The following is a 17,170-nucleotide window of genomic DNA, read 5'->3' as shown; positions in this document are numbered from 1 at the left end:
TTATGTTCTCTGCTTTTCTCTCCTTGACATCTTCTGGTCTCACTTCCTTCCCCCAGGTGCCATTTTTCTCTTCCCTTCTCTCATGTTAATACCCCCCACTACTGATGGAGAACAATCAAAACTCCACTGTGTTCCTCTTCAGTTCTTTTTTTCCATTCTCCTCTTTTTTTTCTGCTCTTTTTCCACCTTTCCATTTCTCTTACTGTATATTCTCTTAAGCAAGAGCTATGGAAAGTTCTCTAAAAGACTTCTATTATAGACAATCAATTTGTAAGAGAACTTCAGCAAGGCATGTGGGTGGGTGTAGCTTGAAACGGTGATGTCTGTGGTGTCCCCATCTGCGAATATCTCTGTCCCTGGGCAATGCCTTGCTCTTGTGAGTACTAATCCATGAGGTACTTTACAACCTTAGACAAAGTGGAACATATTTGATCACTAAGAATTCTGCTCCATGCCATTCTACACACCTTCCCCCTAGCCCAAGTGCTGTAACTGTATTCATCAATCTATTGATACTTGTTGACCCATGGGGCAAAATAATCATTACCCTATGGAGCAAATTCACTAAGATTCATAGTTGCACCAGTCCTAACTTCGCCGCACTTCGCCAGGCATAGTTTCGCCAGCACTCCGCAAATTCACTAAAATCCGAAGTTGCGCTCAGGGGTAGCGGAAGGTTGCGAAGTTGCGCTAGCGATGGTTAATTTGCATACGTCGCCAAATTCAAATTTCAATGGAGGAATACGTACAATCACTACAAATGCCTGGGAAACCTTCAAAATATCAAATAAAAATCTTTTTTGTTGCCCTACACATGTGCCCACTGTATAGTTAAGTTGCCATGAGTTAGGAAATGTAGGGGAGAATTTTTCGATCTTTTTCAGCCTATCACCCATAATATAGAAAAAACGCCAGCGTTTTTTGGGACTTAGAAAAAATGTGAACTTTTTTTGAAGCAATCCCTATCTACTCTATTGCGCTTCACCTGGTCTGAGGTGGCGAAGGAAGTCTAGTGTAAAAGGTAGCGTTCAGTACAATGCGCGTGTTAGTGAATTTGCGTAGTTACGTCCGTTGCGCAAATTCGCCAGGCGTAAGGGTGCGAAGAAATGTAGGGGAAATGTAGGGGAGAAGGAGGGGAGCCCCAAAAAAGGCGTAAGGGTGCGAAGTAACGCTAGCGAAGTTACGCCAGCGTTCGTTAGTGAATTTGCGAAGTAATGAAAATGCCCAACGCTAGCGAATTGACGCTAGCGTTAAGCGCTTCAGCGCTTAGTGAATTTGCCCCTATAAGTGGCCATAGACGTCTGAAGAATGATTGAATCAGCAGAAAGTGAAGACAATCTTCATCTCCGCTACACTTATTCATCTGCCTCTTTACCAGGCACTGGCCAACATACAACGTCCAAATTTGTCCAATCTGATATCCATGAAATTAATTACATAGTTGGTGGGGGCAATTTTGGTTGCTTTGCTGATGATTTTCCTGCTGCTTAAAAATGTTTTCTTGAAAACACCCTGTGTGCCGTTACTATTGGGCTAAGCAAACATGAACCTTTCTGTCTTTAAACAGAAGCGCCCCCATCACTTATTTCTCTACCTAGCTGAGATGTGGTGCACAATGCAAACGCAGAGCTATTTGGCCATTGTTTGATATTTATTGAAGAAAAAAAAACATTCTATTTTTCTCTAAATTCTAGAGAAAGCAGAAAATGGGATGGGACCATTTAATGATACATAATTGGTTTTCTTTGTCTAGTTAGTCATGCCAGGCTGCAAGGTCCTTGTTTATTTAATCAAGCTTGTAATGGACTTCTCAGAAGTAATAACCCAATCAATAGAAAATGCCTTTCTGAACAGGCAGGTACTAATCACATTTAATTAACTGCTTGAGATCTTGTCATTTATTTCATGCTGCCTTAGGAACGGCACACTCAGCTCTGCAGTCAGTGAGATGGGTAATATATAGTTGTAGGGCAGCAAGTCATTTTATACAGTAACTAGTGGGGAAACTTAGGACCTGCTCTGTTACTCAGTATTGTCAACATTCTGAAGTTTTCTCTGGTTCTTCTTGGTGTGCCTCCGTAGTGACTTTATATTATAGGGCTTCTACAAGAAAGGGTTATTTGAGTGGCCATTGTTTTACTGGCAAACTGGCTACAGGCTTCTACACTTCCCATAAGGCTCCACTTGTGTTTGTAACCACATTTGAAGAAGCCAGGGGAGGAGTGTGACCTGATAGTCAAGGAGCATAAAATTACACCACTGGGGGTTTACAGTATACAGTATACTGTAGTGCATATGCAAGGGGTCATTCTTGACCCTGGACCTAGAGGCGTCGCAAAATTTAGTGGTCAAATTGAAAAAATGTCCTTTGTATAGTGTATATAGTTCATATATATTGTATACTTACTGCATATACAGTTTGTGCTCTATATATGCTATAGGTGCTCAGTGAAGACCATAGTGCCTGCCGTAGGTCTATACCACCATCTGCCCCATGCAGTAGGAAAAAGTAATGGCCGATATCATCCATTTATTGTATATATATATATATACAATAAATGGACGACGACGGTTCAGAGAGAACCGAAACGCGTTGATGTGGGAGAGTTTGTAATACTCTAATAAAAAGATACTTCTTAATCACTATACCCGTGAGTGCTCCTGACTACATTTATCTATTTCCTTTTGAGGAGCACCCGGGATTTGATCCAGTGAGGGTGAGTGCCGGTGTACCATATGACTATATATATATATATATATATATATATATATATATTACACAAAAGCCATGAATATCCTGTAAATTATATCCTTATAAATGGTGAGTTCTGATGTCATCAGTTATAAACGGTGAGTAGTGATGTCATTTCTGTCACATGACTCATTGAAATTTGTGTATTATAATAAATAAAGTACCCCCAGTTGCAAAATATGAGGATATTAGAAGTTACCTCGGAGTTCCATGACCTGTATAAAAACACTCGGCCTCGTGTTTTTATATGGTCATGAAACTCCTCGGTAACTTATAATATCCTTATATTTTACAAGAGGGGGTACTTTATTCACTATATATACTGTATAGTGTATGTATGCTTGGGTGCTGTAATGCAGTAGAAGTGAAGTTGTCTAATCGAAATCCCAATTTCAAGACAGCGGCTTCGGCCTCATTACATCTCACAAGAACGTCGCCATAAATATTCTCCAGCTCTGGAGGTGACATGATTGGTTCATTTATAATCTTTGTATTTGCCCGGCTGTAGCGGGAAACAAAACCTATTATTGGCCCGTAAAATATCAGCTGCTGATACAGATCCACAGATCAGATTGCTCATTCTCCAGCAGCAGCCAACACGCCTCTACATTCAGCCACAATTTATATACTCTGGGCAATAATATATCACAGCAAGGGAACATGTCGAGAATGCTGCCAGTGGGAACAGGCATAGTATTAGCCAAATGGTAAGAGAAAAGAGAACAACACAACTATATTACTGTATCATGTGTGGGAGAAGGTAATCTGGCAGGAAAAAAAACACTTTTATAATAATCAGACAGTGAAAGAGGCCCTGCCATTATTTTATGCAGTTCTTGTTTACAATTCCTGTGTTACTGTATATAATGTATAGTTCATTCAGAATGGTGAGTTTTGTATGGCTTCGGTGTCCAAATTAATTCTGTTTCCTCCCCTCTTCTTCAGAAACGGGGTACTCCAGGGCCTCTATTTACTAATGTTGGAACAGAAAAGTCTGCAATATATCATTAGCAATTTATATTCATTTTTTTGCTTTTAGTACAGGCATGGGATCCGTTATCCAGAAACCCATTATCCTGAAAGTTATGGATTACGGAAAGGCCATCTCCCATAGGGGCAAATTCACTAAAGGACGAAGCGCCTAACGCTAGCGCTAGCGTAGCGAATTTTCGTTAATTCGCCGATTCACTAACGGACACTGGCGTAAATTCGCTAGTGTTACTTCGCACCCTTACGCCTGGCGAATTTGCGCAATGGACGTAACTACGCAAATTCACTGACGCGCGCATTTTTCTGAACGCTACCTTTTACGTTGGACTTCCTTCGCCACCGCAGACCAGGCGAAGTGCAATACAGTAGATAGGGATTGCTTCAAAAAAAGTTTAAATTTTTTCAAAGTCCCAAAAAACGCTGGCGTTTTTTTTTAATGGGTGATAGGCTAAAAAATTTTTTTTGGGGCTACCCTCCTTCCCCCCTACATTTCCTAACTCATGGCACCTTAACTCATGGGCACATGTGTAGGGCAAAATAAAAATTTTATTTGATGTTTTGAAGGTTTCCCAGGCTTGTGTAGTGATGCTACATATACTTCCATTGTAAATTCAATTTGGCGCCGTATGCAAATTAAGCATCGCTAGCGTAACTTCACTTTGCCTGGCGAATTAACGCTAGTGCAACTTCGCAACCTTTTGTTTCCCCTGAGCGTAACTTCAGATTTTAGTGAATTTGTGTAGCGCTGGCGAAAATTCGCCTGGAGAAGTGCGGCGAAGCGGACGCTGGAGCAACTACGAATCTTAGTGATTTTGCCCCATAGACTCTATTTTATCCAAATTTTTAAAAATTATTTCCTTTTTCTCTGTAATAATAAAACAGTAGTTTGTACTTGTACTTGATGTCTATTAATCCTTATTGGAAACAGAACCAGCCTATTGGGTTTTTTTAATGTTTACATTATTTTCTTGTAGATTTAAGGTAGGAAGATCCAAATTACAGAAACATCTGTTAGCCCCAGGTCCCGAGCATTCTGGATAACAGGTCCCGTACCTGTATTCATGTTAGTAGTAGTTGTATACTTCTGATATCATGCAACAGGAGCAGCCCCCCTGCTGCCTGGTCCAGTGATAGATGTCCTTAGATCAGGGGTCCCCAAACACAAGCATGAAAAATGTTCCAGGAAGTGCCAAAAAAGGGCTGTGGTTGGCTATTGGTAGCCCCTATGTGGACTTGCAGCCTACAGGAGGCTCTGTTTGGCCATAAACCTGTTTTCTATGCAAAACTTGCCTCCAAGCCAGGAATTCAAAAATAAGCACCTACTTGGAGGCCACTGGGAGCAACATCCAAGGGGTTGGAGAGCAACATGTTTCTCAAGAGCCACTGGTTGGGAACCACTGCCTTAGATGTATATTTGAAAGTTGCTTTGAATGACTTTTTTTTATTAGGTAAAAGAACTGTAGTCAGGAACAGGCATATGGAGTCAAGAACTAGTGATATCAGTTTTCTGACTCAATGTAAAGTGCATCCAGTTAGACCCATAATTGGGTGTTGAACTTGGGTCTTTTGCATCTTTTGAATTTGGCACTGAGTTGCGTCATGTTGTCATCACATGCTGATATGTCATTGACTGCCACGGATGCTGCCATGTTGGACCCGATATCAGTTGCATTTGTAGGGGTGACATTCAAAGTGAGCCTTGAAAGTAACACCACTCAAAGAAATGTTGTGCCTTTTATTCCTAGATGAGCCCAATGGTGTAAGACAGTGATCCCCGACCAGTGGCTCATGAGCAACACGTTGCTGACCATCACCATAGATGTTGCTCCCAGTGGCCTCATAGCACATGCTCATTTTTGATTTCTGATTGAAGGCAAGTTTTGGAGGCATAAAGACCATGTGTACTGCCAAACAGACCTACCTGTGGTCTGTAAGTCCACATAGGAGCTACCAAATAACAAATTAAACCCCTTACTGAACTTTTTTCACAATTGTGTTGCTCCCCAACTTTAATGATATTTAAATGTGGCTCAAGGGTATAAAAGATTTTGCATCTATCCTTTTGCTTTCATTACTTATATCTCCTATTATCCCAACATCCACCCATATTCTAACCATTCCATCACTAGACCTCCTCTTGATGGAGTCTTGGTAATAGGGACTATAGCATATGAAGACTTGCTTTACATTGTCTTCTGGTGTCCAAATTAGATATATGGGAATAGAAGTGAGACAATGTCATATGACTGCATCAGCCTGTGTGACTACTGGTATTAGGCTGTTAGATAAACAAGACATTCTGCACTGGTTGGTCCAGTCACTTAATAGATCATGTCACTTCCACCTAAGGAACATATCCAAAATACGATCATTTATCACCCAAGACGCTGCCAAAATTCTTATTCACTCTCTCATCATATCACGTCTAGACTACTGTAACTCTCTCTTAATTGGCCTTCCCCTCCAGAGACTGTCACCTCTCCAGTCCATAATGAACACTGCTGCGAGGCTCATACACCTCAGCAACCGCTCCTCCTCTGCCTCGCCATTCTGTCAATCCCTGCACTGGCTTCCGTTACCTTTCAGAATCAAATTCAAATTAATGACCCTGACATTCAAAGCACTTCATAACTCTGCCCCACCCTACATCTCTGAACTCATCTCTATATACTCACCCACTCGCTTACTACGCTCCTCTACTGACCTGCTACTCAACTCTTCTCTCATTACCTCCTCACATGCTCGCATTCAAGACTTTGAAGGGCTGCACCCCTCCTCTGGAACTCTCTCCCACGGTCTGTCCGACTTTCTCCCAACCTTTCTGCTTTCAAAAAATCTCTGAAAACGCACTTCTTTCGAGAAGCCTACCCTCACTCTTAACTTAACTACCAAACGCAACACCACATACAATACCACATTTCTCACCCACTTAATTCGATCTTGCCCACTCCCACACCTTGTGAATTACTCCCTTCCCTTTAGACTGTATGCCTATGCATAGGGCCTTCCTCAACTTTTTGTACCTGTATTGATTGTGATGTTTGTTACTCCATATATTTTATATATGTAATTCATGTGATGTAGTTGTATAATCACATTTACTTTACAGTGCTACGCAATATGTTTGCGCTATATAAATACATGTTAATAATAATAATAATAATAATAATTCAAGCGTTGACTCATAATGTGGCTTGCCTGTTGGCTCTGAGCTCAGGGATCCGGGCACTGGCCGTGCTTTGCTGAGCACAGATATATCAGCAAGTTATTCTCCTGCAATGTGAGAAGAGCTGATGTCCCTATCTATCAGCATAATATGCTGAACTATGACACGGGTCATCTAATTATATAAAGAACCGAAAGAGCCATCATTCACACCAACTTTCTCAGAAGGTGCACATATTAATCAGCATAAGTGTTACATTAACCTAGAATGATTAAGTGATATATTACCGCTGTCTATCATTACTCGCAGAGAGAGAGAGGGGAAATGGCATTGAGGATAAGGAGGATAAATTCTCACATTTATTATATAGTGCTAATAATGCATACATATACCTATATTATATTACACAATTTCATTTTAGTTCTACTGTACAACAACATATGCTCAATTCTTAAGGTCTATAGTAGTAGCATGCATTGGCAAAGGCGGAGCTTGAATCAGGATAGATTATTAAAGAATACAATATACTGTATATAAAACACCAATTTGTACCCTCAGTTGTTAGGATAGTCAAAGCTTTACAATGCATAAAGAAATGTAATGAATACAGCACTTCCAAATGTATGCAACACTGTATTCATGGGGCAGACACAGGTCTTTGCACTGTTCTGACGGGTGTTTTATGCCTTTTTTTGCACTTTGCCCCTTATCATGCACTACGTGAGTCTTTACGGGTTTTTGGACTTCTTTGGGTTCAAGCCCCATTTTAGGGTTCAATTTTTGTTCAGTATTCCCCATAGCTCTTAACAGTGTTATATACCTATACTAATACTACTAAACTACTGTATTAGTAATTTAGTCCTACTTCCATGAATGTCTCGGTTCATCCATATCTCATGCTCACACCTTCAGTCTATGAGACCCTACAGACATGTTCCTCAAGTCTTACCATAGACTGAACTTCCCAACCACTGCTCTGAGCTTATCTAGGGTGGCACCACTTAAGTACAATGATGGTATTTTCAACATAAAACTTGTAGAAACGCTCACGCTTGGCAGATGGCAGAGTAGTGAACCTATGTGAACAATGTTTTGATTGTCCCCAAAAGGCTTAGGCAAATGCCACAAGGGGCTGCGGTTCCCACAGCTAGGAATCAAGGAAAAGCCACATGTAATTCAACATTAACACTCAATGAGACACATGTAGTGAGTGGGTTTTAAATTAGCTTTACATCTACATTCCTAACAATATCAACAGTTGCGAAGAAAAATGCAATGCCCGGAGGATATCATGCCCTACATATTACCCATAACCCCCTTGATGCTACTGGATAGACTTTGTTTTTTCAGGCTATAACTGGTTTAGTGTTTTGATTTGTGGAATCCATGTCAACCACATTTTATCATGTCATTGTACTTAGATTGTCAAAGTCATCATCATCCTCCTTATGCATTTGGTGCATTCTCATGCTTTTGTTTTAGTAAGCATGGATGGAATTTTTCAAGACAAGGTTCTTTCAAGGGGATGACAAGTCTAAAAGACCATCCTATAATCCTTTTAGACTGCAGCTGGACATGAAACATGGTCTGTCAATGGATCCGATCAGGGCGTTAAAGTAAAAGACTAAGCAATGACATTACCTGGACCAAAGGTATCTGGTATTCATCCATGTGTTTGGCAAAAAAAACAGCATTAAGTTGGCCAAATATAACGCGGACATGAATGTATCCAGGAAGGGCAATTCCTTTTTTTATAGGTTACGTCATCCACCCCAAATTGAACCTGTTCCACACGTGACACCATGGCAAGGAGAAGTTAAAAAGGGATGCAAGGGCCTCTTCTCCTTATAAGTTGTAACCTATAAATACCAAGGCTCTCACTAAAAGTCGCCAGTTCTTAGTTATTTTTATCTACTACATCTACAGTACAGCTGATTCCTCTAGCAATCTATAAATAATAAATTGGAACAAATACGAATTAGTAGTGGATAAGCGGTCAGGCAATGTGGGGTAATGGTGTTATGCCTTGAGGAAGGATCAACATGGGTATTTCATATATTCCCTTAAGAAACACACATTTCTACTCCATTATGGGTCTTACTTTTTGAGCTATGTGCATGGACAATTTAACTTGTGGAGGAACTCATCTCACATAAAGCATTGGCTGAGTTTTGTTTCCATTGCAGTCAGTTATAGTGAGTCAAAAACACAAGAGTTATCTCTAAGAATCACAGTAGGTAATGACCACCTGTAGTCCTCATCTATGTATGTTAATGCATTAATCCAGGGGAATTATTTTTTCACCCACAAAAGGGCACTCTAGTTTTTAATTAAGTACTCAGTGGGATGGAAGGGGTCATTTGGCAAGGAGTAGACCACAGCATCTGTAGGGACAGACAAGCCCTGTCTTTACCACCTTCCATAGGACAAGCAGTAAGGACAAGTCTACTGCTTCTCCTTAACTTGAATGTCATTCAGAAACCTGAAACAAAGTGCAAAATAATGGCCGACTGTGACCTTTTTTTGCTGATTACGCAGTGCCTTCTGTAATGTAGAATATTCCTATAGTCGTTAGTGTCCCTGTGACTTGGGCCGAGGCAGGGCAAAGTAGGGCACATCAGTAGAGGTGTATATGTAAGGGTAGGAAAATGCAAACAGGCAGATGTTGGGAAAAACATTAAAGCAATAAAGGTACTGTAAATGGTAAAGGTATTTAGCTGTACATTTAGTTGGGCATGGCATAGTGTAGCGTAAATTCACTGGCTAGAGTTGGACAAGGTGGAAAAAATAAAAGGCTGTTGATGCTGTTTCATGTCAGGCTTATTGGGTTTGGTTCCCAACCCTTGAATGTTGATTGGGTTGCTTGCCTCGGTTTCATGAACAGACTGTGCCACATGCATTTATACATTTATATGTTTTTCCCTTTGAAAATTGTTCCAGGATACCTAATAATCCCTCAACCCAAAGCTCTATAAGTGTGGCCTAGCCTTAGCTCATTGAAAGAAATGTGTCTGTTGCTGCAGCACAAATAGCAAAAAGGTCTATTCATCTTGGATCATCTTGATGGACGTTATAACTGTACCAACCATTTCTGAATTTTTCTGCAAATGATATCAGATCAGACCCCTAGTTTGCTATGCTGTACCCCTGGTGGCGGCTTGTAAATAGATCATAACACTACACAAGGCTTATCATCATCATCATCATTTATTTATCTAGCGCTGTCAAGATACGCAGTGCTTTTATGAGGCTAGGGAAGGCTTACACAAGCCTCAACAACAATACTTTCACAGAAGTCATGGAACTTCCATTAGGAAATTGCAAAATTAATATAATTTATAGTGGTACTTCAACTAAGGACAGCTAAAATGTTGTGGTCTCTAAGGTCCATGGTTAATGGTGGCCAACTGGTGAACTCGAGTTCAACCTTTCTTTAACATTTTACAAAGAAAATGTTACCTTGATTTGCGAATAGCCCATTTTCCATAAACTATAAAAATTGTGCTGCAAGAAAAATAGGTAGAAATAAAAATGCTGGACGCTGTCTCTGTTAATAGGCGAGGTTCCCACACTAGCCTAATGAAGCCAGTTAATGAAATGTAAATTGTGTCTAGGAGGGTAATTACGTGTGTGTTTTTGTATTCTGATTGCATTAAACAATATTCCAGATGGTTGTGTTTCATTCCTGCCTAGGTTATTGAGAAATAAAAGGGCTTTAATTTTAAATAAAAAGGGTAAAAATTGCTCAAGATCAAATATGCTAATGTATCCAGCTCTGCTAATGAAGGGGCTGTGATCAACTGTGTGACTCTAAATGGTAGTAAATGGTGCATATTAAACATACCCTAGGATAAACGCAAGGTTGTATTATTTTGATTGATATCCTATGTTTCTTGGTACCAACTCTTCTCTCTCTCCAAGCATGTAAAATATATTAAGGACCTGTAATACCATTATTATTTACATTTCAAATTGGTATCAATTCACTCGGCACCTACAAATAAATGATGTCTTGCCAACAAATGTCATTTTTTATGGTTCTGTATGCAGCCATGAATAGACACCAGAGCAAGAACTAAATTCACAGTATTCTACACAAATGACAGCTATGTAGACATGTCCCCAATAGCCCAGAAAAACTTAAAAGCTTGCCCCTGATGGTGACACATCAAACCCTTTCATTTTATGGTGTTACTAGTTTTCAAGCAAAGTGAGAAGCTGATCGAACTGTTTGGGGTGGTCCATGAGGAACCAATAGGCAAGAATCACATTTACTTATGGCCTGATGCAACCATAGCCTTATGGGACTTTCAAGCTTATCTGATCAATATATGACCAACCTCAATCAGGTATGGATAAGCCATGGTTTTGGCCCCATTGGCTTATAAGCAACTGCATATGGCCAAAAACTGGCAGATGTTACAGTAGGGATGCACCGAATCCAGGATTCGGGATTCAGCCTTTTTCAGCAGGATTCGGATTCGGACAAACCTTCTGCCAGGCCGAACCGAATCCGAATTTGCATATGCGGAAATCAAGTGACTTTTTGTTACAAAACAAGGACGTAAAAAATGTTTTTCCCTTCCCACCCCGAATTTGCATATGCAAATTAGGATTCGGATTCAGTTCCTTATTCAGCCGAATCTTTCGTGAAGGATTCGGGGGTTCGGCCGAATCCAAAATAGTGGATTCGGTGCATCCCTAGTTTACAGAACTTTTGTATTGCTTTTCCCCTTTGATTAAGCCCATGGCGTATTTCAGGTGTCTGATCTGCCATGTTTTTTATAATGGTGCCAACATTGCCACATTGCTGCTTTTCAATTTAATGTGACATGCCTGAAAGGGCCAGCACTGGCCAGAGAATATGTGCAGCAGAACATGTTCAGCCTGCCTGTTTTTTTGTGTGGTTTCAAGTGTTTGGGGATAAAACTAACAAACTTTGTTTTGAGTTCTGCATGCGTGCGTATATGAAAGATGAAACTATGCTCTGTCGCATTTAGGTTTAGTATCACTCAAGCAATGGGTGGGGTATATAACTCAGAAGGTTATGTTCTTTTATTAAATAAAAAAAATCTTTAGATTTCTTCCTATTCTGTATGCAAACCAAGACTAACTGCTACAACAAGAACCATATAAATCACTCTTCAAAAAGAACAACATTGACATGGTTTTAATATGTATCCTTGCTGTTACGTATGTGGACAAACACTTGTCTATCTTGCTTGACATGGTTATGGTGTTTATTTACCTATCTCTGAGCTTCTTTCACCACTTCAGCAGACTGATTGTCATGTCTTTTTGTTTTCGAGCTTTATCCATAAGCAGCCGGTGGAAAGAGGACCCTTAAAATGTCAGCAGGTGAATGCTAGCATGTATATGCGTTTTCCTAGCCATGCTTTTTCCATGAATGTCTCAAATTTACCTTTGGGAAATTTCAGTGTGATTCCTATTCACTGTTAGGGCAGAGACACACGACAAATCTCCTCTTCTTCGGGCGACTAATCTCCCCAAACTGCCTTCACGCCGGATAGAATCCAATTCGCCGGCAGGATGGCACACTTCGTTTTCCTAAGTCACCCGAAGTTTCCTCGTGAGGCAACTTCGGAAAACGAAGAGCTCCGAGTACCATCCCGCTGATGATTTAGATTCTAGCCAGCAGGGAGGCAGTTCTGGAACATTAGTTGCCCAAAGAAGAGGTGATTTGTCGCAGGGTGACTGAATCTCCCCAAATCTTCTGGTCTGTCTCTGCCCTAAACCTGATTGTGGCCTCCTTTCATGTAAAATACCTCCCAGAACACCTTGCAGGATAAATGTATTGTCAATTTTATATAAAATGCCCCAAAACACATGAAATGTTAAATTCAGTAAAATGTCTCAGAACCTCAGGCAATATAAATACAGTGCCAATTTTCTATACAATGGCCCTACAACATCTGTTTTGTATAAACACAATTCCAATTACACGTATAATACCCTAGAAAACACAGCAGGATAAATACAGTGCCAATGCCATATATTATGCCCCCAGAATACATAGTAGGCTATACCAATTTCACATATATTATGCCCCTGAAACACATGGCAGAATAAATACAATGCCAATTTCACTTATATTATGCCCCTGAAATACATGCCAGGATAAATATAATGCCAATTCTATATATCCCATAACACGTGGCAAGATAAAAAAAGTGGCTGTTCCATAAATTATGCCACCAAAAACACATGATGGTACAAATGCAATGTTTCATACATAATAACCCCAGAACATGTATAATACCTCCATACTGTTAGCATGTTTACCATAAAACAGCCCCTTTAATTTAAAGTACTTTCTGTATAAACAAAAAATACTATCCTGAAATTTTATTTTATGGAAAAATCATCCTTGAAGTAAAACGTACATATTCCAATAAAAGAGATTAGTGTTCTCAACATCACACCAGCCAAAAATTGCTATAGGGCTCCAACACTTTGACCTGGCTTAATTCAGCAGTGAGCTTGTTCTCCCATTCAAACTGGGCTGATTCTGAGTGATCTATAGGCTATATTATATTCTCCATATTTTTGGAAATTATTTAAATGCACAAGGGGTTACTCGGCTGAAGTGGTAGACAAAGTGCAGAAAACGGTGATATTTTATAAAACAAGAAAAGCCAATTTTTAACTCAATCAACATGACGGCGAGTAAATATTAAAACATAAAATTGCCATTTTTTTAATGGCAGAGACACACGTGGAGATTCAGAGACATTAGTCGCCCAACGACAAATTGTCCTCTTCTTCGGGCGACTAATCTCCCCACCGGCTAGAATCGAAATCTCGGCGGGATGAAACTCGGATCGCTTCGTTTTCAGAAGACGCCCGAAATTTTCTTGTGAGGCAACTTCGGGCGACTTCGGAAAATGAATCGATCCGAGTGCCATCCTGCCGGAGATTTAGATCTCCCCGAAGGCAATTCAGGGAGGGAGGCAGTGGGTCTGCGCGTCGGGTTGCAGGTTTTATCTAAATTTCTTATCTTATGTTATATTGTCTATATTTTACTCTTTTTTAAACTTGTTTCTATCCCTATGCACTTTTGATGATGTCACTTCCAGTTTGCAGCAACATCAATTCCTGTTTGATGGTGGTCGGCGGGTTGCGGATAAGTCAGTTGCGGGTCCGGGTTGGGTAGTGGATCAAAGTGGGTAAATATGCGGGTTGTGGTTCGGGTCATGGGCTGCGGGTTGTGGGTCCGGGTCTTAGAAATTGGTTCCGCGCAGGACTCTATCCCAAACCATTCAATAATAATCTTAAAGGAGCAGTAAACCCTTCTATATATAATAGGATCCCTACACAGGCCCCAAACACAAGACCCATATTCCCAAAAGGGGTTCACTATTCCCCTGTTACTGAGGATGAAATAGAGCTGTGCATCTGGGTTGGCAGCCTGGTACAGGTATGGGACCTGTTATCCAGAATGCTTGGGTTTTCCAGATAATGGATCTTTCCGTAATTTGGGTCTTCATGCCTTAAGTCTACCAGAAATTAATTTAAACATTAAATAAACCCAATAGGCTGGTTTTGCTTACAATAAGGATTACTTATATCTTAGTTGGGATCAAGTACAAGCAGAGAAAAAGGAAATCATTTTTTAAAATCTGGATTATTTGGATAAAATGGAGTCTATGGGAGACAACAATTCCGTAATTCGGAGCTTTCTGGATATCGGGTTTCCGGATAAGGGATCCTTTACCTGTACATGCTTTTAGAGCCGTGATCAAACCAGGAGCATGAGCACGTAACAGGACCATGTTGATATGTTGTCTGCGCTTAACAATGACAGTATGTACCAGGACCACACTGCCAACCCAGATGCACAGCTCTGCATTCGGCTTTCAGGTACTGGAGAACAGGGGCTCTTTTTGGGAGCATGACTCATTACATTAGCTTCAGGGTTTTATGTTTGCTGACAAACATTGTTTAAATATTTAGGAATAGCAACCTTAGGGAATGCTTCTGGCTATGTATAGCCCTGTGTTATCATTGCTGTCGCCCCAGCCCTCATATCTCATCTGCTTTACTTGTAGCCAGGATGACTTTGGTTTCATCAGTATTAATATATGTATATGTGAACGAAACAGTACAACATTCTGCATGTAGTACATTTACTTGACCCAGAAGTGCCATAGAAAATGCATACATGTCCACACATAAACACGCACAAAACTAGGCCATGGGTGGAAGCGTCCCATGAGACACCAGGGGGCCGATTCATCAATAGTCGAATATCGCGCGTTAATTAACCCTCGATATTCGACTGGGAACTAAAATCGTTCGACTTCTAATATCGAAGTCGAACGATTTTGCGCAAATCCTTCGATTCGAAGGATTTGAATCCAACGATCGAAGGAAAATCCTTCAATCAAAAAATCACAGGCAAGCCTATGGGGACCTTCCCCATAGGCTAACATTGACTTCGGTAGGTTTTATCTACCGAAGTAGGTGGTCGAAGTATTTTTTAAAGAGACAGTACTTCGATTATCGAATGGTCGAATAGTCGAACGATTTTTACTTCGAATCGTTCGAATCGTTCGAATTCGAATGAATTTAACCAATTCGATGGTCGAAGTACCCAAAAAAATACTTCGAAATTCAAAGTTTTTTACATTCGAATTCTTCACTCGAATTTTGTAAATCTGCCCCCAGGTGTGGATGAGTTAACAGGTGTCAGAGATACATGTGATTGTCAAGCATCGACCACAATTTTTTTCTTAAAAAGCAACCATATACTAGATATTGTACAACTGCAGCACCCAGTATTTTCTCCTAGCCAACTGCAAGAATTACTTAGGGGCAGATTTATCAAGGGTCGAATTTCAAATAAAAATTTTTTTCGAAATTTAAATTAAAAAAAGACCAACCGAAATTTATTTTGAAAATTTTTCCGGGTGAATAGACCGGTTTAGTTTGAATTCGAATCGTACGAATCGAAGTAACATCGTATTTGATTAGATTGAATTAGTTTCTAAGTTTTTCTTAAAAATTGTTTTTTTATTTCAAAGTCCACCAATTGACCCCCATAGGCTAAAACAGCAATTTGGCAAGTTTTAGATGGTGAATCGTCGAAGTCTAATTTTTAAAGAGACAGTACATTTATTTTTCAAATTTGATTTGAATTTGAACTATTCCCTAGTCGAAGTATAGCAAAAATAGCTCAAAATTTGTATTTTTTTCAATTAGAATTTTCACTTCGACCCTTGATAAATCTGCCCCAATATAATAAATTTCATGTTACATTTTTTTTCAAATTTGATTCGAATGTGTCGAATAGTAAATTTGAATTTTCGAGTTTCAAAATTCATACATTCGAATTTTAATGTCCCTATTCAAATGTAAATTCAAATGTGAGATTTATCACACCTTGACCATGGATACAGTTCTAATTTAAATATTCGCCACCTAAAACCTGCTGAGTTCATGTACAAGTCAATGGCAGAGGTCTGTTGAGCCGTTTGGAGGTGTTAATAGCCTTCCTGACAATTGAAATTCAAATACAATTCGAATTTTCGGGTCGGAACCATTCGATAGAATATTAGACATTCTAATTTTTTTTTAATAAATTCCCAGTCGAATTATGAGTATATTCAAATTAAAAAAAAATTCACATGAATTCGAAATTCGACCTTTGATAAATAGGCTCTAAATCTTCCTAATACCTCTGCCATTTGGCTCTAGTCACCGCTTATTCGGTATTCGCTATGAATACAGACTAACCAATCACAGTCCTTTTAAAGACTGGGCCATATTCACAGCACTGTTTTAATTTTTATTCATTTACTTAATGTATCTTTTTGTCACCATCATGTCTTTTTTTTTACTTTGGATTTTTATGGTCAGTGATGGACTGGCATACAGGGATCTCCCAGTGGGCCCAGGTGTTACTGTCATGGGAAAAAAAATATTTTTCAAAATGAATCAGTTAATAGTGCTGCTCCAGCAGAATTCTGCACTGAAATCCATTTCTCAAAAGAGCAAACAGATTTTTTAATTTCAATTTTGAAATCTGACATGGGGCTAGACATTTTGTCTATTTCCTAGCTGCCCCTGGTCATGTGACTTGTGCCTGCACTTTAGGAGAGAAATGCTTTCTGGCAGGCTGCTGTTTTTCCTTCTCAATGTAACTGAATGTGTCTCAGTGGGACATGGGTTTTTATTATTGAGTGTTGTTCTTAGATCTACCAGGCAGTTGTTATCTTGTGTTAGGGAGCTGTTATCTGGTT

This window comes from Xenopus laevis, chromosome 4S (genome assembly GCF_017654675.1).
Source record: "Xenopus laevis strain J_2021 chromosome 4S, Xenopus_laevis_v10.1, whole genome shotgun sequence".
Lineage (NCBI taxonomy): Eukaryota > Metazoa > Chordata > Amphibia > Anura > Pipidae > Xenopus > Xenopus laevis.
The sequence above is the reverse complement of the archived record's forward strand: the minus strand, read 5'-3'. Positions refer to the sequence as shown.